At 43.4% G+C, this 24586-nt stretch overlaps 1 protein-coding gene across 4 annotated transcripts in view; it reads left to right on the top strand.

The window, feature by feature from the left end:
* TBXAS1 (thromboxane A synthase 1) overlaps positions 1-24586 on the top strand; it is a 228641-nt gene that overhangs the window by 197352 nt on the left and 6703 nt on the right. The gene's annotated exons all lie outside the window — the stretch shown is intronic.

The following is a 24586-nucleotide window of genomic DNA, read 5'->3' as shown; positions in this document are numbered from 1 at the left end:
TTACATTAAAGATAATCTTGTTTTCAGGTGAATATCAATCATTAAATGAACTATTGTTTATTTCTAATTCCTAGCATCAACACTATTAATTCTGTAATTGCAAGTGTCATGAAATGGCCAGAGCATAATAAACCATACATGCCCTATAACCTTCATATTAAATCAGAATGTCATACTGACAGATACTGGAAAGTTGCAGATAAGTCACCCTCTTTGCAGCCACCTTTTCCCAATTGAAATAGCTAGGATTAAATGAGAAATAGTGTCTGTGGCATAGTTAAGCCTGTTTGGAAAAGTCTAAAGAAGCAAACTAATAGTTAGCAGACTGATAATTACAGATGTTTGAAATTAGATACATCGCCATTTATGCTGTCTGGAGTATTAATAACTTTATTTACAACTGAAATAAAGCTCAGCTGGGAAAGCCAGCCCCTATATGACATTTCCTTGTTCCATGTGGAAGTAGAGGTGGCTCTAATATTTTTAACTAGTAGAGATTTCACCAGAAAATTTTGTAGCAGATGTTGTGTCTGTATGCGTGTACAAATAAAGCGATGGGGGTTTGAGAGAGCGCTATTGTGCATAACAAAAATGGTGCGGCTTATTCATTATCCAAGCAGTGCAAACAAGATGAGAATATTTTGTTGTAATACACTGGCAAACAGGAAAAAAAAACCACAAAGCCCATTGCCTTGTAAAGGACTTTGTAGCGTTTTGCAGCATGCCTTGTTCACACTCAGCCCATGTTGCCATATGCTTCTTTATGAGCTTGAAAATGGCCAGGGAAATCCCTGCTGCGCAGGTCCTGCATCCTTCCTGCTCTGGCATGTTGTTGTTCCAGGCTGTGTGCTACCAGAGGCACTGTCCCCACTCAGTGCATGTGGGAAAACGGGGCTTACAAAGATTTTGCTGAGGGTTGTAAAGTTCTGGTGGGTCTGGACCTCACCATCTACATGGTAAGAGCCATTCCCAGGTGGCAGTAAGAAAAAGGATGCATTCATGCAGGAATATTGGCATTTAACAATCTGGGGGCTGTGGAGGTGACTCAGGTGAGGTGAGCTTGCAGGTCAAGCAGTGGTTGCCTGGGTCTGAGCTGCAGAGCTCAGTGCCAGCTGCAGGTGCCCACAGTACCAGCTGCAGCAGTGCAGACTAGGAGGTAGTCATCTGTTCAAAGGCTGGTACCAGTGATCTTTTAATTTCTCTGTGAAATGGAAGTAGACATACCCATCAACGCCTGGCTTTGCTGCTTCAGCAAGGCAAGCTGCTTGTATTAGTAAAATATGAGAATTTGAATTTGCAAAAGCAGTTTTTCCGTGTCTCATTCAATCTTTCTGCTGCAGCAGTTTCAGCCACTGAGCAGGGTCTGTTTGTGTTGTTAATAGGCAGTCATGGAGAAGGCTGGGGGAGCAGAAAGGCAGAGAGAGGAAAAGGAAGGGCCACCCCTCTTCCATCTGCAATCCTCATTGCTCCAAACTGCCCTGCTTTCAGCACAGGCAGCCATGGGGAGCAGCCCTGTGCTCGTCAAGAGCCATCCGAGGCTGGTGCACAGCCTGCTCATTGGGCTGCTTGAGGGCACCTGGAGGGCTGATGGAGTTCAAACCCTCCATTTCTACCAGAGGCTATGGACCTGCTCAGCAGCAACATAACTAGTGGCAAACACGGGGGTGTGAGGAAGTAGCTTCTTGTGTTTGTCATGATGTAGGTCTCCTAGATGAGATAGTATTCATCACTCTCTTAATGAGGGCTTAACACTTCCTCTAGCCTAGGCTGCTGTAGTGGCTGGTGGTTATCCTAGCCTCTGGGTGCAGAGGCTGTGTTGCTCCTGTGTCCAGCATCAGGTATGCATCTGCTTGCATCCTTTGCCAGCGAATGGGCTGATTTAAACTCAGGTCTGCTTTCTCACTCCCTGAACTAGCCCGACCTAAATCTCCTGCAGTAAGAGCCCAGGTGATCTGCCATGGAGAAAGGCTGCCTGATGGGCTGTTGCTACTTCCTCGTTGACCTAGGGACAGTCCAGACACCTCAGGCAGGAGGCCTTTTCTTCTGGCAGGATGAAGATGCCAGCAATGACCTTGAGCAAAAGCCTGCATGCATCTTTGGCTGTTGGCTCCTGGCAATCAGACTTTGAGGGCTGTACTTTGAAGGTCTCTTCCAACCCAAACTATTCTATGATTCTATAATTCTGTGACTGTGGTTGTACAGCACCAATGGGAAGAGGGTATGATTTGAAGGGGTGTAAACCCCTGCGTCTTGGGTTTCTAGAATATGTAAGAAGTCACATAGCTGTAAAGTTAATGATTGCTGACACATCTCTTAGTTCTCTTTTCTATCTGGTACATACCGCTTTGGTTCTGTTGGTGTATGAACAAACAACAAGAGCTTTGTTTATTAGCTTGATATAGCAGCATGTGGTTTAACTGCTTCATCAACAGTATTGCTTGTGAAGCGGTAACAAGCTTGTCCTAATAGTTTCACCCCACTAGCAGCTAAGCAGTTAATCCTGTGGAAGGGAGATGGCTGTACAGCAGAGTGGCAAAGCAGACTCACCACGCCATGGCTTAGTTGTAGGACATAAGGGCTGGAGTGGGTGACAGAGATAACGGCATCTTCAGAGTCAGAAGATGTGGGCCAACCTTTTTGTGCATGACTGCCCCTCTTACTCTGTGCCAGCTGGCACACAGATCATCTGCAGAAGCATATGTTTGACCAGCATTCCTGCCAGGGGAAGGGGGTAGCTTGGGTTGATTTAAGGAGAACAAATCAGTAAAGATCCCAATGAGCAATACAGTTGTTTTCTTTATCGGGGGGGGGGGGGGGGGGGGGGTAAACTCTAAGCTGAAAATATTGTTACCTTTTGATTCAACTTTGATGTGCATTCAGACCTGACCTATAGCATCCATGATCATAACATTACAGAATCATGTAGGTTGGAAAGGACCTTTAAGATCGCAGAGTCTGATTGTAAATCTAAAACTGCAAAGTCCACTACTAAGCTATGTCCCTAAGTGCCACATTTGCACATCTTTTAAGTACCTCCAGGGATGGTGACTCCACCACTTCCCTGGGTAGCCTGTACCAACACTTGATGTTGAGCTTCTCAGAAGAACCATAGAAAACTTGCTAAGAGGCATGCTGTTTGTCCTCCTCTGAACAGAGAGGGAAAGGCTGGTTTCTGGTCTGGGGAGTGGATGCTGGCGTAACGTTACTTGAACTCCTTGATTCTGACTTTTCTTAACTTCTGACTTGCTCTGAGACCACAGCCCCTTCATGTGGTAAATGGAGCATGCTTTTGTTTCTCATAATAGATGTTTGAGATTCTTGGCTGAAGGGCATTAGGGAAGAGAACATATTATTATAATTTTATTATATCTCCTACTTTTTCATGACATTATGGAAAGTTCATAGTAGTATTTCAGCATCAGCCTATACAAATAGTATTTAGCAGTGGTATTTTCAGTCGTGGGTGCCTAATGTTAGACTCCTAACTCTGTATTAAGCACCTAAATAGGTGCCGAAGTTCATTAGAGGGACTAAACACCAGCGATCTCCACCAGCATTAAGAGCTTTAGATGTTCAGTGCCCTTTAACATCAAAGCATTTATTTATGAGGCTGTCCTAATCTGCAATCTCATTTTGAGAATCAAAGTTTGAATATAGCATGTCTGATTTTGTCATCCTGATTCTGCAATCAGCATCTAACTGCAAAGAAGCAGTAACTGTCAATGCAGTTTATGCAGTTATCAAGCACAGTTGGTGTCTCTTTGGGGCTTCTGCTTAAATCATCCACTCCAGGAAACACGATTCACATGTTTAGCAGTGTTAATGTGCAAAATACTGTGTATCTTTGAATTAAACTGGGCCCTGAAGGGTTTTCTGGATCTAGCATCACTTATCTTCCCCATCAAGGTACACAGCAGTGAGCATGGCCAGGCTGTTATTGTTTTTACTGTATTCTAAACATGCACAGGCATACACACAGGTCTGTATCATCAAAATCTGGCAAAAGCATTTGTTGTTGCCTCTAAAAAGGAGTAATACTCTCCTACAGCGTACAATTTATCGGCACTAGTTTTTGCTGCCTCTTATTATGAAAACAATTAATCTCATTGCAGAATGTGTGCTTAATTATAATTTGCTAATACACTTGAGTTTTTTAAAGTCTAATTTATTGCTCAAGTGTACTGTAGCCAATATTATCTGGTGATGAAGCAGGGGAATTAGCTGAAGGAACTGATTTTTCTAGCACTGAATTTGTGATCTGTGACCTTATGCAAAGCATTTTACCTTGTTCACCAGTCAGGTTCCCCATCTGGTTTTTAAAAAATGGCTGGAGGTTACAAGGCGAAAGGTGCTGTATTTTTATTTTGTTAAGCATCAGAGCACTGGATCCATTCAGCACATTATTTATAATGTACAGCTCTGCATTTGAAACACCTCATCATATTTATACTTTTAATCTGGCTTTACTTTTGCTTCTGTTGCTAAATGTAAACTACCTGCCGATTAAGGACATTGATATTCATAGTAGTCTAAGTCATATCAGTGATTCAACATAAATTTAGTGCTATAATCAGTCAGTACTGCCAGGGGTCTTAGGGCTCGATCACAACAAAGCAGCATGAAGAATGAAACCATTTTTGTCTTGGTATCTGGTTCAGACCAAACCAACATTATCCTACTTGTGCAGTGGCCGAGGCACATGGGCTGCGTGTGTCTTGTCTGCACTCTGTATCAGCTCCAAAGACCCCTTATCAGCTATGCCAAAGGAGAAGAAAAGAAGGGGATGTTGCGTGCAGTGGTAAGGAGAGAGAGGTCTGCTTTTTTCTCCAACAACATGAGCTTTCTCTGGTTTGTGGCAACTTCAAGTAGCCTGCTAACAAATCTGCGCTGCTGCTTCCGTTGCAGAAGGCTGTGGATGTCATGTCAGTGACTGCTTTCAGAGCAACCCCAGGGGCATTTGAGTGAATGTTTTCTCCAACTGTTGACATCTTGGTGGCCTCAGAAAGCTGGCCCCCTGTGGTTCATAATGGGATGTTGGCTGGATGAGATGAAAAAGGGCATTTAAACAAACCACTGTTGTTTTTCAGTTCTTGCTTGCATTCCTGATTAGCTGTGTATATGTCATATCACACAATGCATCTACATCCTGTGGCGCATGCGTAGTTGGTAGAAAAATATCTTTGATGAGTGTATGCAAAGATACTCCACTATTTTTTGAGCAAAATGGCCCTGAAAGCTTTGCTTTGCTGCTGACAGCGCTGAGATGTTTTCTTTTACAGCTACAATGCAAGTACTGTTGGGGGGAAACTGTGTGCCTCAGGGGTACATGTAAACTCTTGACCCTACTTAAACTGTGTGGCTCACAACACCGAGCACACGTCAGCAACATTTGTGTGTTCGGTACCACCGTACCAAACCGTGTGTTATGACACATCATTCATATCCAGCTGACCATGGGTCTGGCAGTAACGTTGCAATCACTGGTCCTGATCTCTTCCTGCTAAATAACACACAGCCTGTGCTTCCTAAAAATAGAGATTTTTCTTACTGTACATAATCCCCATGTTAGCACCAAAACCATACCTCTCCGTCTGCTTCAGGTCTTCAAATATATTTCTCCTACTTTCTTTGTGGCATAAAGCACAGTTTGGGAAATCTATTACAGCTATTAATTTTGTTTCTAGGAGTGCAGGGGTGCTAGTGTTTTACTAATACAGTAGCTCTGCTCAATGGCAACATCTGGTTTTTGGTGAGGTTTCAGGGATGGGGGTTTTTTTCACTCCATTTTCCAGCTGTGTTGACTCAAGTCAGAAGGCAGTCAGCCACTTGTGAGAGTAAAGTCTCCAAACACTTAAAGAGCTGCGATATTCTTTGAAACTCCTGGATCTTGGAAAATTATGGCAGAATCTGACAATACCAATTTTTCCTCCAGAGGCTTCCAGCACTCACAGTTCTGGTTACAGCCAGAGCCAGGAAATTAAAAATTACATGGAAACTTTTGCAGTGCTTTCACGACGGCTGTAGGTTAGATCTGCATGGAGGCAGAAAGTGCAGGAGGGGGACTTTGTTTTCCCAGGTCATTTGTGTTGTTCATGTATCCTGAGAGATGATTTACCCTACTTGAGGAAATGTGTAAGTCAAAAGAATAAAATCTAGGTTGTCTGGAGCAAAGAATGAAAATGCAGCTTTGGTGTCAAGGCATTAGCAATTCATTAGGCTTACCTGTGTCCCAGCAGTGGGGCCAGCCAAGAGACAGATACTCTTATAGCTAACACCAGCTGTGTGTCTGATGTGTGTTATAAATCCCGTCCCTTTGGGACTTCCTGTAGCCAGGTGTGGTTATGTGCTTGTGGCCTGAGCTCCAGCAGAGCAGGGAATGAGAGGCCAGAAGGACAAATAAAACATGCTCCTCCACGCTGCTCCCCAGCTCTCCCACTCTCTGCTCACCAGTGCAGCATGGCCCCCAGCCTTCCCCCAGCTCCAGACCTGCATCACCCTTCTAAACCTCAGGGAAAGGCTGGGATACCTGAAAAGCTGTGACTGCTGATGGGGTGGCTCCCTGACACCTCATTCACTGCTGCCTCCGTCCTTGCGTCCTTCTTTCCATATCGCAGCACCCATTTTTTATTCAGCTCTTCTGATTTCTCTCCTCTTGCTGCTCTTGCATTATTCAGCTTTCCATCTCTAGCAGTGTTTTTGCCTCTTCTTTTTCACCTCTCAGCTCACCATGCTCCTCACACAGAAGGAAAACAGCAAGCCATGCAATAAAACCTTGTAAGCCACAACTGATGGCACAATGGAAGGAAGAGGAGGGAAAGCAGTTTAAATACTCAGCATCTGAAATTAAAATGTTTGCTTTTTCTGTGGTCAGTTTTGTTAGAGGGGCTCTGGGGTTTGTTGTTCGTGTTCCCGTTACCTGACTGAAGCAGGGGGCTCTGCCAGTTTGGGAGGTGGACTTTGAGTCCAGACTCTACTTCTGTGGCACTGCCCAAGCCCAGAGGAACTTCACTGATGCAGCAGAAATTTGCCTAGAGTGAAGCTGGCATAGATGACATCCGCTGGCTGTGATGCCTCATGTTCTCAATTTTAAGTATATTACCCCAACACTTGCCCTATTCTCAACCATCATTTATTTTCAAGGGGGGAGGAGAGTCTAGCTGAACCTAGGAAAATCAGTCTGTGGAACAGGAACTGTTGAGTTGTTTTAGGGTTAAATTACAACTGCGTTGGATTTTTCCGTGCATGGGGTTTTTTTCCCTTTCCCAGACTGCTTGAGTCCTAAATTCCCCCTGTAAATCTGCTTTCTGTACCATCAGTTCTCAGAACAATGAACCACTTGATATACCTGATAAGAGTTAACATGAAAAATGAATAAATCATTTGCTACCCCCTTTTCTTTTTTGCTGTAACTGGGTGTTGGTCTATAAAGCGAAGGAAGTTCCATTGAGCAGGAAGTTTAAAAATGCTTAGACAGATGTCATTAAAAAAAAAAAAAAATCTAAATTGGCTTCCTGCCAAGTGACTGTAATTAAAATTATTCTTCTTAGTGAGAAAAAAGCAGATGCAAAGGGAGGTTTCCTGTCTCTCAAAGTAGGAAATATAAATAACTGTTAGTCTCTCCTTTGTGTCTGCATGTGTGCACGCGTGTGTGTTTGTGTGAGTGTGCATCTTAATGTAGGACTCGGTTGCTTATTTCTGAAGTGGTTTGTGATTGAAAACTTTAGTCAATACAGTGTGGATGGCTGCTCTATTAATCTATCCTCTTTTTGCTCTTGTTTTTAAATTGGATCTTTGTTGGAAAATAATGTATATAAATTGCAGCGTATGAATTGCTCTGTCTGCATTACAAATTACTGAAATGGCTGCTCTTACAGAAAAAAAACAGTAAATTTCTGTGTACAGTGTGGAAGCGAGAACAGGATGTAGGTGGGTGTACACATGTGTATGCAGCTATACACATCTATACACATCATATAGCTATAGCCGATAGCTATATTAATTTAGAAACCAATGCAGTTAATGCCGTGCAACTTTCTAGCATACATGGAAGTATACAAGTATAAACCTGTTTCTATCAGCATACCTTCTTTTTTCCTGTACAAGCATCTTTAGTTTGATATAATGCCTTTACATCACACTTTAATTTTGTTTTAATTACAATCATTTCTCATCTGATATAATTATACAAAATCCAAAACAGTCTATTAGCCAAATTAGGTAAGTCTACCATTAGGGCATGTGCTCTATTGCTCTTTTCTGTCACCACAGTTTAAAAGGAGGCTAATTCCTTTACTCTCCTATGTATAGGTAGATAATGACTTAAGCAGACTGAAAAAATTCTATCAATCCATGTACTGTGTTTTTTTCAGATCATAGAATCATAGAACAGTTAGGGTTGGAAAGGACCTTAAGATCATCTAGTTCCAACTCCCCTGCCATAGGCAGGGACACCTCACACTAAACTCTGGCCTTGAACATTGTCAGGGATGGGGCATCCACAGCTCTTTTGGGAAATCTGTTTCAGTGTCTCACCATTTGCACAATAAAGAATTTCTTCCTTATATCTAACCTGAATCTCCCCTGTTTCACTTTGAACCCATTACTCCTTGCTGTATTGCTACAGTTCCTAATGAAGAATCCCTCTCCAGCATCCCTGTAGGCCCCCATCAGATACTAGAAGGCTGCTATGGGGTCTCCATGCAGACAGGCAGGTCTCTCTTCTCCAGGCTGAACCTTCATACAGGAGGTGCTCCAGCTCCCTTGTTATACTCATGGCCCCTCCTCTGGACTTGCTCCAACAGCTCCATGTCCTTCTTCTGTTGAGGACATCACAGCTGTACACAGTACTCCAAGTGAGGTCTCACGAGAGCAGAGGGGTAGGATCACCTCTTTCAACCTACTGGTCACGCTCCTTTTGATGCAGCCCAGGATGCGGTTGGCTTTCTGTGCTGTGAGCACACGCTGAACCCAGCTCATGTTCATTTTCTCTTCCACCAACACCCCCAAGTCCTTCTCCGCAGGGCCGCTCTGAATCTCTTCATTGTCCAACCTGTAGCTGTGCCTGGGATTGCTCGGACACAGGTGTAGGACCTTGCATTTGTCATGGTTGAACTGCATAAGGTTGGCATCAGCCCACCTCACAAGCGTGTCAAGGTCCCTCTGGATGGCATCCCTTCCCTCCTATCAACCAAACCACACAGCTTGGTGTCATCAACAAACTTGCTGAGGGTGCACTCAATCTCACTGTCCATGTAGCCAAAAAATTGCTTCACTGAAGTTTTGTTTCTTTTTAAAAAGAGCTTCCTTTTGAGGAATTGCAACAAGGCATGAGCATTTGTTTCAGTGTTGATCCATGAGAACTGGTAAATACTGGTGAACAATCCTCCTTGGCAGTTGCTAAGGGTCCTACCTAGTGCATTAGCTTTTGTAGACTATATTCCATATACGAACTGGATGGGATATTGTTTGCTGTTTTTAGCAGCCTCACATTTACACAGATTGGATGTACCAGGTGATTTTTCCACCGATGCTCATTTATGAGCTTTAGTTATTGCATACCTGCATTTAGGTGTCTTATAGCATAGATACCTCTGTTTTTCCACCAGTACACTACAATACAGAGGAATAGCTTAATTTTGCAGGTGCTTTCTTCAGAACTCCACAAATGCTCAGCTTCTGTTGTAGGCCAACCAGTCTCAATGCAAGAAGATACCTGCTACAAGAACGACCATTTACATTGGGAAACCCTGACTGACCTGAATATCAGAAGCTAGGTGGCATGCAGGTATAGTGTGTACTGACCTTTGTAAACATTTTTCCCATGATTTTGGCATCTTTCAGTGGTCCTGGAAAAGGTTTGCTTGGAACAGATAGCAGGACTCGCTGTATTTTGAGTCGCCAGATCATCTGGCAAGAGAGCTGATAAAAAGAGGTTACAAGGACAGCTGAGAAAAAGCTGCTGCAATCAATAGAGTAACCAGTGTCCACTGAGCAGGAGTAGTGGTGACCTGCAAACATGCAAGAGGAATATGGACATGTACATCTAGTGGGTTATGCAGTGCTGTGAAGGCTAAAGAGAGTTCTTAACTGCCCAGAGAAAGAGGTTCTAGTCCAAGTGGACAATAATGCAGGCTTTGGAGATGAGATCAGCTTACAAAAGCTATTCCCAAGAACACTGTTGAAAGCATTAGCAACAGGTAAGCTTATAGCTTTTTCATAAAATGAAACAGAAACATTTTAAACTCACAGTCCACTTTACAGCACAGCCAAAGGCCATAGGTAATCCACCTCTGCCAATCCTAGAATGTCCCCAGTAAGAACATGTTTAAGAACTGCATTGCAACAAATCTCCTTATGCCCTGAAAAGAGATTCCTGTCTCTTGAAATCCAGAGGCCCTATGAAAATGTAAAGAAGGTCAAATGTACAGCACAAACCATGAGAAATCCACTGTTGTTCCTCCAGTCTTGACTCTATGTTCTTCTGGAGAGCAGTTTGTCTAAATCTAATCCAGTTGTGTTTGAAGTTACGTCTGCTACTGCTAGAAGTCTACCACATATGCTTTTCAGACAGGTCCCAGGCAATCTGCTGCAGAGGTTTTATTGCTGCTTCCCATCTGGGAAGGGGAGACATGGCAGGATTAAATGGCTACTTTTGCATCAGCACACACAGCTCCCAAATTCTTGTCTGATGCCCTAGGCTCTGAATCAGCAAATACTTAAACTTTTGCCTTGTTTTAAGCTGCCGAGACATTACATGGGAAAGATAAGACAGTCTCTGCTGTTGGCAGTGAAGCTTTCCTCACATGATTCCCTGGGAGTGGTGTGGTATGTCTGCACTTGGGTAGATGTGCTGTGAAGGGAAAGGAATGGGACAGTTTTATTTGGGGCAGGTAGAGGGAAGAGTGATCCTTCTACAGAGGGTGTCAGAAAATAGACTGATGTTTTTCACTCTTGTGCTCTCTGCTGCAGACATTCAGCAACCAGAAAAGGAGAGCAATGGGGTTTTTTGTTGGCATTTTCACAAAGTATTTTCATGAGCACCGCTGCCCATTGAAGACATCTGTTTAAGTTCCCAACCCAGGATAACAAGCAGACTTGGGCAAACATTTGGGGCTGCACTTTTCCAGCAGGTTCACTTACGTTTCAGACATGTGAATCCAGGGACAAGTAGCAGATGCCCTGAGCAGGCCTGGCCGGTGCTTTCAGCTGAAATGTATGTTTCGTGTCCAGCACACGGGAAGGAGATTGCATTCCCGAGGAGCTCTTTTGGAGAAGTGCTAAGTAAACAATAAATCTCTGCACAATGGAATTTATTCTGACTGAATTATCAGGGTTAAAAAAATACCCCATTGCTTTCAGCTCTTATCTTTGTTTACTGTATCGCCAAGGACAGTGACCTGCCTTTGTGCCCTAATACTAAACTGTCAGCGAGAGGGACAGGAAATGCTGCCTTCTCTATAGGCTCAGCATATAGGCTTAATGAGAAGAATAACATCTTAGCAGTGGCTGTTGATTTTGCTCAGTTAGGTTTATTCTCTTCTGTTGTCTTACTTCATCAAACTGAGATAATCTTAGAGAAAGGCCGTTGTGCCAAATTTCTGCAGTGTAATTTAGTGACCTTCAGATATTTAAACATTATTAAGACCCAGTCAAGCTGACAAAAGAGACAGTATCCTTTTCATTTCCCACTGAGCCAAGCATGCTGCATCCTGTCTGGAGCCTGGTTGTGCACAGCACTCTCTGAACACGAGCCATCTTTCAGCTCCAGCAAGGCGGGAGTGCACTGACACCAAGCAGAGCACCAGCTCTGTCCCTCACTGTGGTAATGCTGGGTTCACAGCATTCTACCACTCCTGAGTCATCTTATTAATAACTCCCCTTAATAAAATAAGAAATGCATGATGGAAAAAATAATCAAATAGGGAAGCATCGTCAGGCTGGAGCAGAGATGCACTGATAGTGCCACATGCGATGGAGTGGCGTTGCCTTGTCCCAACAACCTCCACTGTGGATTTGGCGAAGTGTGGGACATGAGAGTGGCAGCGCCTGGTTTCTGCACCTTGACACTGACTGCGGGAGCCTGGCCTGGTGTCTGCTTGATGAGCACTTTTGGTGTGGTTCTTCTTCCAGAGGTCCCAGAGCAGCAGCAGTTTCCCTGCGTGGTGCTCTCTTCACGATATGGGAGGACAGAAGTGGAGGGAGCAGGGTGAATCCCCTCAGTTGCCAATCTCTGTTTGGGACCTAAGGGCATCACAAATAAACCTTGAAAGCAGTTCCCTGAAAGTTCACATTACAGCTATTTTTCCCATGCAAGGGTAGGCAAATGGTGAGTTTCTTTACCTATTTGTTGCTTGCATGTGGGTAAGAGTGTAACACCCATTACAACTTTTTTCCCCCAGTCATTGCACATCATAAACCAAAGCTTTAATGGTGGGTTAAGTTCACTTCTTTATTTGCACAGAAGGAATGTGTGAAATTCCTGTTCTGGCAGTCTGTCCACAATTTTGTTGTCCATTCAAGATTTGCCTGTATTTCACATAATATCAGTATGAACTGCCAAGACTTGCCTTACCCAGGCCTTAAAAAAAAACCCCACAAAACAACAAAAAATCCCCCAAAATCCCAAACACCCGCCAAAGTTGCTATTAGAACCATGTAATGATCAGGTTTGAACAGAAGCATCATACGCTGCCTGCTTCTGAGCATGTCAGCAGTATTCACAGACTCACAATTCAGGTTTACTGGTCTTACTAAAAGTGCTGGAGAAGAGGAAAAGCCTTTCCCAAATTCACTTGAAAAGCTGCGTCAGGACTTGACCTTCTGACTGCGAGCCCCTTGGCTTTGCCACACAACAGCTACTCCCTGCGCTCCTCCTGCCCTTGCAATAATGTGCCTGGAATTTGACCCTGCATTTCCTGCTGTCACGTTGGTATCAGCTGGAGATAAATGAAGCCTTTTGTTAATTTGTTCCTTGCTTTGCAGGCCGATTTTCTCTTCTGCTTTAAAGGAGAGCCAGTGGTGATGTGACACTGAGGCAGAGCTACGTACGTGTACTGTCAGCACAATGGTTGTAATACACTGGTTGAAGCATCTCTTGTTGTAGAGATGAGACAAGACTCCATTATATGGAACACAAAAGAGATTTTTCTATCAGGTCCACTAGAAGCAAGGAGCAAGCTGTCATCTTCCCTGGCTCTTCAGCTTCCATCCTGTGTAGTACCAAGGAGCAGAAGTGGTGACGTACATATGCAGAACACAAAAAGAAGTCTTCCCACATCCTGACCTAGATAAATAGGACTTGGAATGAATTTTCTGACTTTGCAGCACTGACACTTTGAATATTCTGAGATATAAAGATCTTGTGGGGTTTTTTTAGTCATTTTTATGCCATTTCAAATTGGTGGATGTGTTACAGAAAATACACATGTGTACATGTGTGCGCACATGAAGAGAGGCCAAAAGTACTAATACCAGTCTCTCTCACTGTGCCATAATGTGAAATGGGAAGCGAATGTGTTAGGAAAAGCAGTGGGTATGGACAGAAGTGCAAGATGCTCTGGCTCTGCTGAGCTGCATCGCAAATGCCTTGGGAGCTAAGGCAGGGAAAACCGTGAGGTTGCTCTGACTTAGGCTGGCAGAAGGCAGGTCTAAGTATGCAAGAGGTGCAAAAAGGAATCACATCCACTTCAGTTTTTTCCAGTGTGTTTCTTGCAAGAGATGTAACTCAGGCAGAATATGATCCCAGGTAACCTGGTTTCTGAAATCTTTTCCTTCATAATTGATCCAAACCCCATTCTTTTTTTAGAGCATGATGGGTATTATATGACTGGGACTACCAAGATGTTGCACAATGTCATTTAAACTAGAGCAGCAAAGTTGGAATAGCAGCAGTGTGCCATTGGCTTTGTGATTATCATGCTTGTTCACTAGAAAGAATTGTAGGTTTTTTTACACACATGGAAGTCAAAGAAATAATAAGCACCCTTCATCAGTCAGATAGTCTCTATTTATACATCCGGGTAGGTGTGGGAAGCGTGAATTCCTATTTTCTGTTTTTTTCTTGCTGATTTTCCTTTTTTATTTTTTAATTAAATTTCTTCATTTAGAGTCACACAGCTGTCTGGGCTTCAGCCATAGATAAGCGGATCTGTGTATGACAGCAGCAACCAAAATTTATCTTTCTTTTTCCTCTCTCCCCCTCACTTCCTCCCTTCCCCCCCTAGTGCCCAGCAGAAACAAAATGCTATATATAGACTCAGCACAGTTCTCCCCCCACACACCCCAATTACTTTGTCTGAATGTTTCGATTTCTTTCTGTGTCACACTTTGCCAAGGCACCAAGTTTGGCATTTTCAAGAGGGGCTGGATGCTTAATCCCTAAAGCCCCTCTTAGAGTAACATTGTCTGCAAAAAAAGCCCCATGTGCTACAAAACTGTGGGTACTCTGAGGGGCAGCTTCCTCTTCTGTGGTGTTTAGTCACATGAAGTTCTCAGTCTTGCAGAGTTTTTGCTTTTTTTAAAAGGTCTGTGTGATTCTAGCTGAGTGCTAGCAGCAGATGGCCAAGGGGCAGGCAGAGATGGCCCATGGTGCTCTGTAAATGGAATATTACCAGCATCCTGCTATCGCATTGTGAGTTTCTAGTATTTGTTTTCTGTTCTCTCAAATCACTCAGCACTGAAGTCAGGTGTATAGCCAGAATCTCATCTTTCATTAAGAAAACAAAACAGGGGAGGGAAAAGGTTTCTAGATAAAAACGTAAGACTGAAAGCATGAGTTCTAGTTCAGAAGCCAGAAGGCAAATGAAGTTCAAAATGTTATTATTTGTCATAAATCCATGTGTTTTTCAGCCAATTTCTAAGTATGTTGGGGCCTCTCTCATAATGTTTGAGTGATCGTGGTTGGTAATATTCTGAGTATGCCTAGCTGTTCTTTGTGTGTGTGACAAGCCCTTTACGGCAAAAGCCTACAGCTGTGCTCCATCTTTGTACTCTCAGAAAATCCGTCCCCACAAATTAACCCATCTATAGATATCTATAGATCTTTGTGCCACAACTCATGCTATAAAGGGCAAAGGATACCATCTTTTATATGGGCAAAATTGCTAGGGAACCCCCTGCAGAACACTATGGTTTATGCGCTTTTCTGGCTTGAAAGTGCTCTTTTGTGCTGAATGATTCAGCAAATGTGTCACTTTGTGGGTGCCACCTTTGCAGACTAGATGGAATGGTCCCCATGTCAGGGCTGACTCAAATCCAAGTAGGTACCACCGTATTGGCCAGGTTCCCCAAGAAGGAGAAAAGATAAAATGCTAGGTATTAAAGTAGTGTGGCCGTCAGTGAAATCGTAGTGCAGAGGTGAGGTGTGGGGAATTGTAAAAATAAGGGTATCCTTGGAAATACAGTGAGGTAGCCAGGTACTGAGACAGGAAAGGGCCAGGTTCATGAAGCAAAATATCCTTGAGAAGCAGAAGAACAGCAAATTGGTCTTCACACTAGGGTTGTTGTTGAACTGTGAGGTAATAAATAAATAAAGGCCAAAGTAGCTTACTCATAAAGCAGAAGAAATTGTGAGCAATACTTTCCATTTGCCTTCCCCATAAAGTCTTATATCATCCTAAAACACGCTAGAAATGACCTTGGTCAGATTACAAATGAATTCTGTATTTTCTCACTGCTGACCCTGTGACTTCATTCTTGGGTTGTGCTTTTTTTTCCCCCCTTCACTCTCATGTGCTCACAAGGACCAGTGATTCAGTATGTGCCAAGGGGCCTCCTACCCAAGGCAGTGCTCCCCATGATGGCTGTGCTTCCCAGGCTTTATCCTCAGGTGGTGCAAGTCAGTACAGTTCCTCTGACTCCACGATTCAGGGCTGTGCTAAAGGACACCATGAATGGCCTCCTTGTGGCCTCCTGAACTGAATGCTGTTCTTTATAAACTGTTCTCCAGTATGCATCTTTAATCACCAGAAAGGCCCAGGTCTTGGTTTCTCTTCAGTTTGTGTGGATCACTTGGACACTAATAATTGAAGAAGAATTCCATAAAAAGAATTAATATTTTTGTTTTACTTCCTGGGATTAAGGACAGGAAGGCTCTCTTGGAGGATGTCCTGGTGGAGTTTTTCCACTGGCCTTTTTTTGATTGGAAGCGTTCCCACAATTTGGGTACAGTTTGAGTGTCATTACAGAGGTCCAGTTGGCCCTCAAATAACCTACTGTGCTTATCAGTGTAATCGGGACCAAGTCATTGTGTGAAGTAAATCATAAGCAGATGGACAGCCGTGCCATGCTGCTCTACAAAGGGTAGAGGAAAGCAAAGATACGAAACGATGCCAGAACATGACACCATGATGGCTTCACTAAATCTAAGCGTGAACAGGCTCAGGGAAATTTCTGCATTCCCAGATGGGAAAGAGATAAAGTAAGGGAAAAAAGGGAAAGAAATTGTTGAATAGGCTTCTGCCAGGATTCATCGCAGACAGCTTTATCTAAATATCTAGAGAGGTTTGTCATAGGATAGTGTCATGGTAGCAGACACCCTTGCTCACAGCCAGCTCCCCACTGAGCTTGGGGTAGTGGGTTTTGGACTGGCATGTAGTTGTTGGGGTTTTTTGTAAAGATCCTCTTCAAGCATTGGAGGGAGAAAACACAAAAGCTGTTTCAAGTGCTATCAAGTTTTTTCACATACCGATTGTAAATTGCTTTGTTGTACCCAAGGCAGTCAGCACTTCCCAAAGGGAGCAGAAGAGGAAAAGGCATTGAATAGCTTTAGTTAGAAGAGAATTTTTCCCCCTTTTGCACCTTTTCAGCTAAACGTGAGAAGTTTCAACAGGAACAAACTTTCCCCTCATGCCTTGTAGAAAGGGTATATGCTAAAGTTTGGAGTTACAATTAGATGTGGCTTTGACTTGTAGATTTACCTGTACAAGGTAAGAGGTGCAGAAGTCTACAGCAAGGAACTGGAGCTTTGACACCACAAAATCTGCTTTATTTTCTGTAATTTTAGTACCATTAGTTTCTCAAGGACAGGCTGAACCCTGAGTTATGATCTTGGCAGCTAAAAACAAACAAAGCTCCTTTTTGTTTAAGAGATATTTAAACGCCATGGAACGGATTTCTTTCTTCTTTCGATCACTTTAAGTCTATGCATTCGGAGCAGTATTTGCCTGTTTACTTACAGGAGTCATGCTGAGGCCGAAAAAATACCAGGCTGCTTACAAAGGCTCCAGTTGCTGGGTGCTCAACTCTTGAGGTTGTAAATTTTTGGCCTCAGTCTTCAGCACCTCTGCTGGCCCATTGTGTACAGAGAGGGAGTATTTACCAGGAGCACCTCACACATGCGTTTGGAAGATGACCAACTAATTAATGTTCGCTAAACTCTGCGTGTACCTCAGGGGAAAAACAACTATGGAAAGGCAAAGTTTTATTATTGTTGTACTGCACCTAATGTACATAAAATGTTTTCAAGGCATCAGGCACTACATAAATGTTGTATGGTATTAAAACTGACCTGCCCTTGTCAGAGCAAATAATAATTATGCTGAGTGATGGGAAAATCTTGCAGTTTCTTTGCTGTGAATGTTTGCCTGTTTACTAATTCAGAAAAGGTCTCATCCAGAAACTGCTGAAGCCAATGACTTAAGCAGCCACTGGCTCCAGCCCATATTTAAGTATCTGCAGAAGGGCGAATTACTGATGTAATTTATTTTGTGTAAAGCTCTGCTCTCCTCATAGGTTGGATTGTGCTCTCTAGGGCATATTTCCCTAAACTGCAGGCTTGGGGCTGAGTCACCTCTCAGTCCGTAAGGCTGCCAAGTATACGAGGCCATAGAGATGAAGGACGACTGAAGAGGACCTCACTATATAGCCCATATGATAGCCTCCATTTGCAGCACAAAAATTCATGCTGATGCCTTTTAATATAAACGTAACGTGAGGAAATGAACATCTGATTAAACTAAGCACACGGGCCTTTTGTATGCAAGTCCCTAATTTAAAGCACTGTCACCTCCATACAGAAAATACCAGCTGGAGCAGGAATGATTAAATTAAATCATCTGGCTCTTATGTGATACATGAATGTCTGCTGAGAAGGGGGAAAAAAAATCCCTCCTCTTTATTCCTCTGGATCTGCTGCAGCCATCAAGGGACACTCCTATAGCAGGAAGGATTAAGTCTTGCACGAACTTTAGTGCTTAATGTGCTTTGGACTGGTGACATGCCCTTCGGACAGACCTACCCCAGTTTTATAATTCTCTTTCTCAGCCTTTTGGGCCTCTGGCAGTCCTTTCTCCTGTTTAATTTCCTCCTTGCCTCCCTCCCAGTGGGATCCTTCACCATTCAGCATTTCTGCCACCCAAGTAGAAATTTTGATTGTGTCAGACAAGTGTAGAAAGAGAGACTTTGGAGCCTCGGTGGGCTGAGGGGAGAACTGGGGGGATTTCCTGGGGGCTGAGTGGTTTTTAAGGAGGCGAGAAACAGGCAGTCTCCATGTCTCTGATGGGCTTAGCTCGCTGCAATGCATGGCCAGGGATTCTATCACATCCACATACATCTGGAGCAAGGCATACATTGCATACAGGTAGAGAGCCACTTTGGGAGAGGAGCTGCTCTCCTCCACCAAACAAGGTGGGGAAAATAATATATTAAGAGTAATTGTATACAAAAAGCTGCCTGGCTGGGCACTATCAGCACACTGGGTACCTGCCCCTTCCTTCATGACTTAGTTGCCCAATCTCACTCCCAGTTATTTATTCACTTTTTGTTTTAAGGGCACCCATTTGTCTTGGCATGGGAATCTGGGACTAGGTGGAGTTGACAAATACACAAAATTGAGATTGAAACAGATTGTTTTTTCTCCTTTCTTTTCCTTTGTAGCTTGCCTCATAGAAGGATTTCCTTAGTGATTTTCTTCTCTTTTCCTGCCTTTATTTTTCCAGACCTTCTACCTGATGGCACTCATTCTGTTCTTGCTGATCACCATGTGTCAGTTGTAATGTAGGTGGAAGAGAATTTCTGACTGTTTTGGTGGCAGCTTTTGTGTTTATCTGTTTGGTTTTGGGACACTGTTCAGTTTCAGGAAGTATTTTTATCTCACAGAAGTTTCCTTGTGAATAGTGATGCTACAAAGACCTTGTTTTAGCACCGCCAAAGATACTGGAGGTAGTGCAGGTCTGTCTTCTGTCAGGAGCTGAAGTCTTTGATTTGAAAACCAAAGTAACATTAAAGAGAGTCAACACTGATGTAACTTTATACTTTCTGGCTCTTTCCCCAGCACTATTTGGTACATACTTAGAACCGCATTTTCCTCTCCCTTAACACTGATACAACCCCAGGGAGCTGTGTGGATTTGCACCAAAGTAACAGAGGGAATCTGGCTGCAAGGTCTGCATGTAATGTGGTTATCAGTGCATAACTGGTGCACCAGCCTTTCCCACCATCTCTGAACTTGACCTGTGAATCGGCACCTGCCTCTGCCTGTGCTTGTGCAACTTGCATGCTGATGGACATGGCAAGAGGGTGAATTTAGAGGAGGTATGAGTGTGACTAGCAGGTGATTTGAATAAAGAGATTTAATACTAAGTTTATCTGGCACACAGAGTCTTTAGGAGGGGGAAGGAGTTTGAGATATCTGAAGAACTGAGTGCTGTTGCAGCTTGGGAAGTGCCTCTTGTGAGCAAAGTAATGCTCCCAAACCCAGTGAGCATGCACCAGCGGTGAGGCTGAGAGCCTTCGTGCTGCATTTCCATTTGAATGACAACCCAAGCAGATGAGAGGTGGCAGGTAACCAGTGTGGAATAAAGAAATAAAGGCAAAGCTTGGCCGTACATGTTTTGGATAGCGTTTGCTTCCTTCTGAGGAAAGTGTCATGAGGGGATGGAGCTGAGGGCTTGCTTTAATGTTCATTTTGGAGACCATGTGAGGAGTCACAATGCTGCTGGTGAGCCTTCAGTGCTACCAAGATGTGCTGTAAGGACTCATGAGGAGAAGTGCTAGGCAGCTCAGGAAGCCTGTTTTTGCTGCATCTTAATCTGGAAATCATGCTTGTTCTCCTATTTTTCGTTCCTGAACCTTGTTCTCAATTCTATAGTCAAGAACTTTGTATTTTGCTGGAAGATACCTTTCTGTAGACCTCTGTCACTGGAAATGGCCTAGCAGTGTGTCTTAAAGCAACGCTTTCTTCCATGCCCTGTCTCCTAGGACAAGTGGCACTTGGGATATTCAGGGTCCTGTTTTGCCATCAGTAAGGGCTGGTTCTGCCTGGTGCCACACCTCAAAGAGACATCTCACTTGGCCAGCATTCACAGGGTGGACAGAAGGCAGCAGAGGGAGAGGTTTTGCACTAAGTATCACGAGGGCTGCCTTCAGCAGTGTCTCTAGTATTTGGTCCAAGTTCTGAGGATAAAGCCAAGAATTTTATTTTTCTTTTTTCTTCATCAACTTTGTCCCTGTTTTGCTCTCTGATACTGTAGGGAGGTTTTAGTTTGGTGCTTTACAGGTATTCCAACATGTTGCTATGGGAGAGGCAAAACAGGAAACAGGCTTTCTTTAAGCAAGTTAAAGATGGGTGCCTGTAAAACTATCCCACCCCTTCTGTTCATTGACCTGCATTTTGAGTGCTCTCCTGTCTCTAACCTCTCCTTTCTTGATACGGTTGTTAGCAAGGTTGTCATGGGGCAACCCTAACTTAACACAGTATTCTTGAATTTCTTCCCTCTCTCCCCAGCTGAGCGTGACATACAGCCTCTAGTTCTGCTAGGGGATAAGCAGCTCTAGAGGTGACCAGAGAAAGGTCAAAACCTCAGGCAGAATCTTTGATCTATCAGCAGCTTTTGATTCATTTGATCAAGAAACATTATTGACCTGTTTGTGAATCCTGGCTATGGTTACGGTCTGAATCGCTCTTTGAGCAATTTGAAAGGGAGTGTGTAAGATTCACTGGGGTGATGCTGGCTTGGTTTTGACTCACTGCCTCCTACTCCGTTGCTATCAAAGTCTGCATTTTGGGCAAGGCAAGAGCTGATGTGGGCTGTGTGGCTATGCATGCACGGATAAGTCATGTATCTGCATCTGCACTTGAGCAGATCTGCATGTCATCCCTCTGACATGGACTTTGTCACAGTCGCACCTGCCCATGAGGTATTTGATTGGGATTGCAGTTGCTCAGAAACTGCAGCCAGTTCAGTATAAGGCCATGACTCAGCAGTGCTAGTTATGAGGAATGTGGTCTCTGCAGCCTTTGCTGCTTCCAAATTGATTTCAGGTGCACATCACACTGTCAGACTCACAAAATTTCCTCAGATTTTTTTCATTTCTGGCTGCTGAGCGTCACCAGACCGTGACCAATAGGATAAGTGGAAATCTCTTATTCATTGATGTGCGCTTGGATTACCATTCCCAAAACAAAAGTGGTAGCGGAGGATCTGTGCCTCACTCGTCAGCTACTTTTTGGAAAAGTTAGTATCTCGTCTTAAACTGTCTCTGAAGATGGGTTCATGCTGGACGTTTGTATAGAAGCAACTGAGGTGCAGGCATATGTTCCCTTCTGCTGACTTGGCTGTGGTGATGCTAACCGTAGCCAGCAAAGAAGAGCAAGCAACTGGGAACAGTAACATCTCAAACTGCAGCAGAAAGATTGGCCAGACCTCTCCTGTCAGCACTTGGATTCCCTTGATGTTCATTGAGGAATTAAAAGTTAACTGAGGGTGGTGGCAAAAAATAGATTTGCCTGCCTAGAAAACGTTAAAGCTGAAAAAACGTTAATACTGAAAAGCAGAGGTGGATCTGAAGGCACTTATCTCTCTTGGAATTTACATGGGGATTAAAACACACATCATCCTTGTAGCACATACGCAATTTTATAATCACTTCTTTTGTTTCACCTCAGGGTACTCTGTGGGGTGAAGAATTAATTTCCCACGTCTTTCTAAGGAATAGAGTCCTGGGATTTGCTGTCAGTCTTAAAGGAGAGTTTGTGGCCAAACTAGATGTTTTCTGGACCTCAGAAGTGATTGAACGGGCTGGGACGGGTGAAGGTGTACCGCCACACGTCTGGAAATCAAACCGGGGAAACATGCGTACAGAGAAATGCCACAAGATGTTATATGGCCATTTCACTTCCACATACAGGAAAAGATGCATTAGACAAACTGCTGTGCAGAGCAGTGGCTGAAAAATTAAAATACAGCATGTTTAATTGCGTTCAATGTGGCGCCTCCTTTCTCCCCCCCACATCTCTACTTGTTACAGAAAGGAATCTCCCTCTTAATGAAAAGGCACCTAATCTTAAGTAATAGGCAGGGGGTTAAAGTGGCATCTTTGCACAACACCACCCCCCACCCCAGCAAAACCGCCAGCAGTTGAAAGATATAAATAGGGACATTTTGGGAGAAAAGCATATTCAAGTTCCTTTGAAATGTGCTTGGATAAAGGAATATTTTGAAGAGCGGGAGTGGAAAAACAAATGGAAAATATTTTCTTTGAAAGGAAAAAAAAAAAAGCAACAAACTGTCCTTCCTAAATAGAGATACTTGGCTGGTGTGTACTTTATGCAGCTGTAGGTCAGACCTTGCAAACAAGTACTAAATTAGGTCCAACTACTTTGATGCTAAAAGCATGGAAGTGCCAGTAATTAAGTTGCATCAAATGTAGGAAATGACTGATGTGTCTGCCATGCTGAAGATAGCAGAGTTCACTGTGCTGCCATTTGTCTGACCCCTTTTTATTTATGTAAGCAAAAGGAATTTTCTTCTAAGGAAAATCAGCTGGTTTTACACCTTTCTTTTGTTTTCTGAACAGCTAATCCCCTAAAGGTATAGAAGCTATTTGAAAGAGCAAATCAAAGCCACCATAATTTAGTGTTTTATTATTTGTTGATGTATGGTTTGATTTAGTGGTGACTTATTATATCAGGTTACCATATAATTATCTTAATTATTGACTCTGAAGTAAGTAGAGGGATTATGAGAGAGACAGGAAGGCCCAGTGGAAAGAGCATGGCTCAGAGAATCTAACACATCACAGTGTGCTCTTGGCTCCACCATTCATTTACTCTAGCCTGAACTCTTCCCTCAGCCATGAAATCAGGAGGGATTGCAGGGAGAGGACTCAGATGCTGACCGAGGATTCAAAGAGATGCAGGACAGCAGTATAAAAAAAGACAGAGGAAAGTTCTGAAAGACAGATGTAAAATTAGCAAAAAAAGAGTAAAAAATGAATACACACCGCAACATGCATTGTCATCAAAGTGTGGAGCAAACTATGTGGTCATGGAGAAAGGTGGTTTTGCCACAAAGACCTGAAATTTGAGTCTGATCATGGTTCATTTCCAGCCTCTGCTACCCATTTCCCATGTGAAATCAGGTAGCCCTTGGATCCCTTTCTGCAAAACAAGGCTGATAAAAATCATCCTCCTGTCTTTGTTTTTAGCTACTCACATTATTGGAGCACAGCTCCTCGCACAGCCTTCAGCCATGGTTCTCATGACATTGTGGCCATTTGGGGCTTTTAGTCTCCTAGTCCTTTGTCTGATAACCATCGACCTAAGCCAAAGGGTTGAATTAGTAGACACTACTGCAATAAAAAAGCAACATCGAAAGGCTGTCAGTGCAGTCTGTGCTTCCTGTATTGATAATATTTGACATATACTGACAAAATACTTCATCTATTGACAAACTGAGTTGCATCTTTTTCTCTACGATAGAAGCAGACACACTGGTTCTGCTCAGCCTGTGCAAATTACTTTTTCTGGTTTTCCTTTTCTTTCCTGAGACCAAAACCAGGGATAATAGAATGTATCTATTTCCTGCCTAGAAAAGATCAGTTAATGTGAAATGGTGCATGGTGGCTTAGTCCTGAATAAGTGGGATACTCTAATCCAGCAAGGTATCCTTGTTCTATTGTACGCCTTTTCTGCATACCATCTGGAGTTGTTCTCTGCTTAGTATTTTCAGTATGTACCATATGTTTTTGCATGAAAATTCAATAAAATATGCATTATACATGAAAAGTGCTGTAGTAAATAAAGGAAGGATGGAATCCAGTCCCCTTCATGAACGGCAGGGGCCCCAAATCTTCATAAAAGGTTTAGTCTAGTCTGACGTCTGTGCTTTTCTCCAATTTACTCTGTGTCAGTCCTTAGGAGATACTCTAATTTAAAACCAAACTCTGCTTTCCTGACGAGCTTATTAGATGTACTTTGGCTGCCCTCTGCTGAGAGCACTGGATAAGACAGGGGAATTGTCCTTTTTTCCAAGGAAGGGAAAAGTGGGAGAAATTCTCCGTCCATGCACTCAGTTGTATCGCTGCTGCTGGTGGTCATCTGTGGTTTGGTGCCTGTCACTGCTGCCTGGCAGAAGGCAAAGTCTTCCAAGCTACAGTCCTGTTTGGGTTTTAGTGCCCCCCAGTTGTTGTCAAGGGACAGGTGCTTTTGTAGACTAACAGACCATGTGTGTGGGCTCAGGCATTTGCCTGCCATGCAAAATTAAGCAGCGTTACACAAGGGGCAGCCGTGGAAGGAAAGAGGCTTCTCTCCCCAGGCACTATTGCAATCCTTCCAAGTGGGATTTGAGCTGTACTTCAGCCCTCTCTA

This window comes from Lathamus discolor, chromosome 1 (genome assembly GCF_037157495.1).
Source record: "Lathamus discolor isolate bLatDis1 chromosome 1, bLatDis1.hap1, whole genome shotgun sequence".
Classification (NCBI taxonomy): Eukaryota; Metazoa; Chordata; class Aves; order Psittaciformes; family Psittacidae; genus Lathamus; species Lathamus discolor.
The sequence above is the reverse complement of the archived record's forward strand: the minus strand, read 5'-3'. Positions and strand labels throughout refer to the sequence as shown.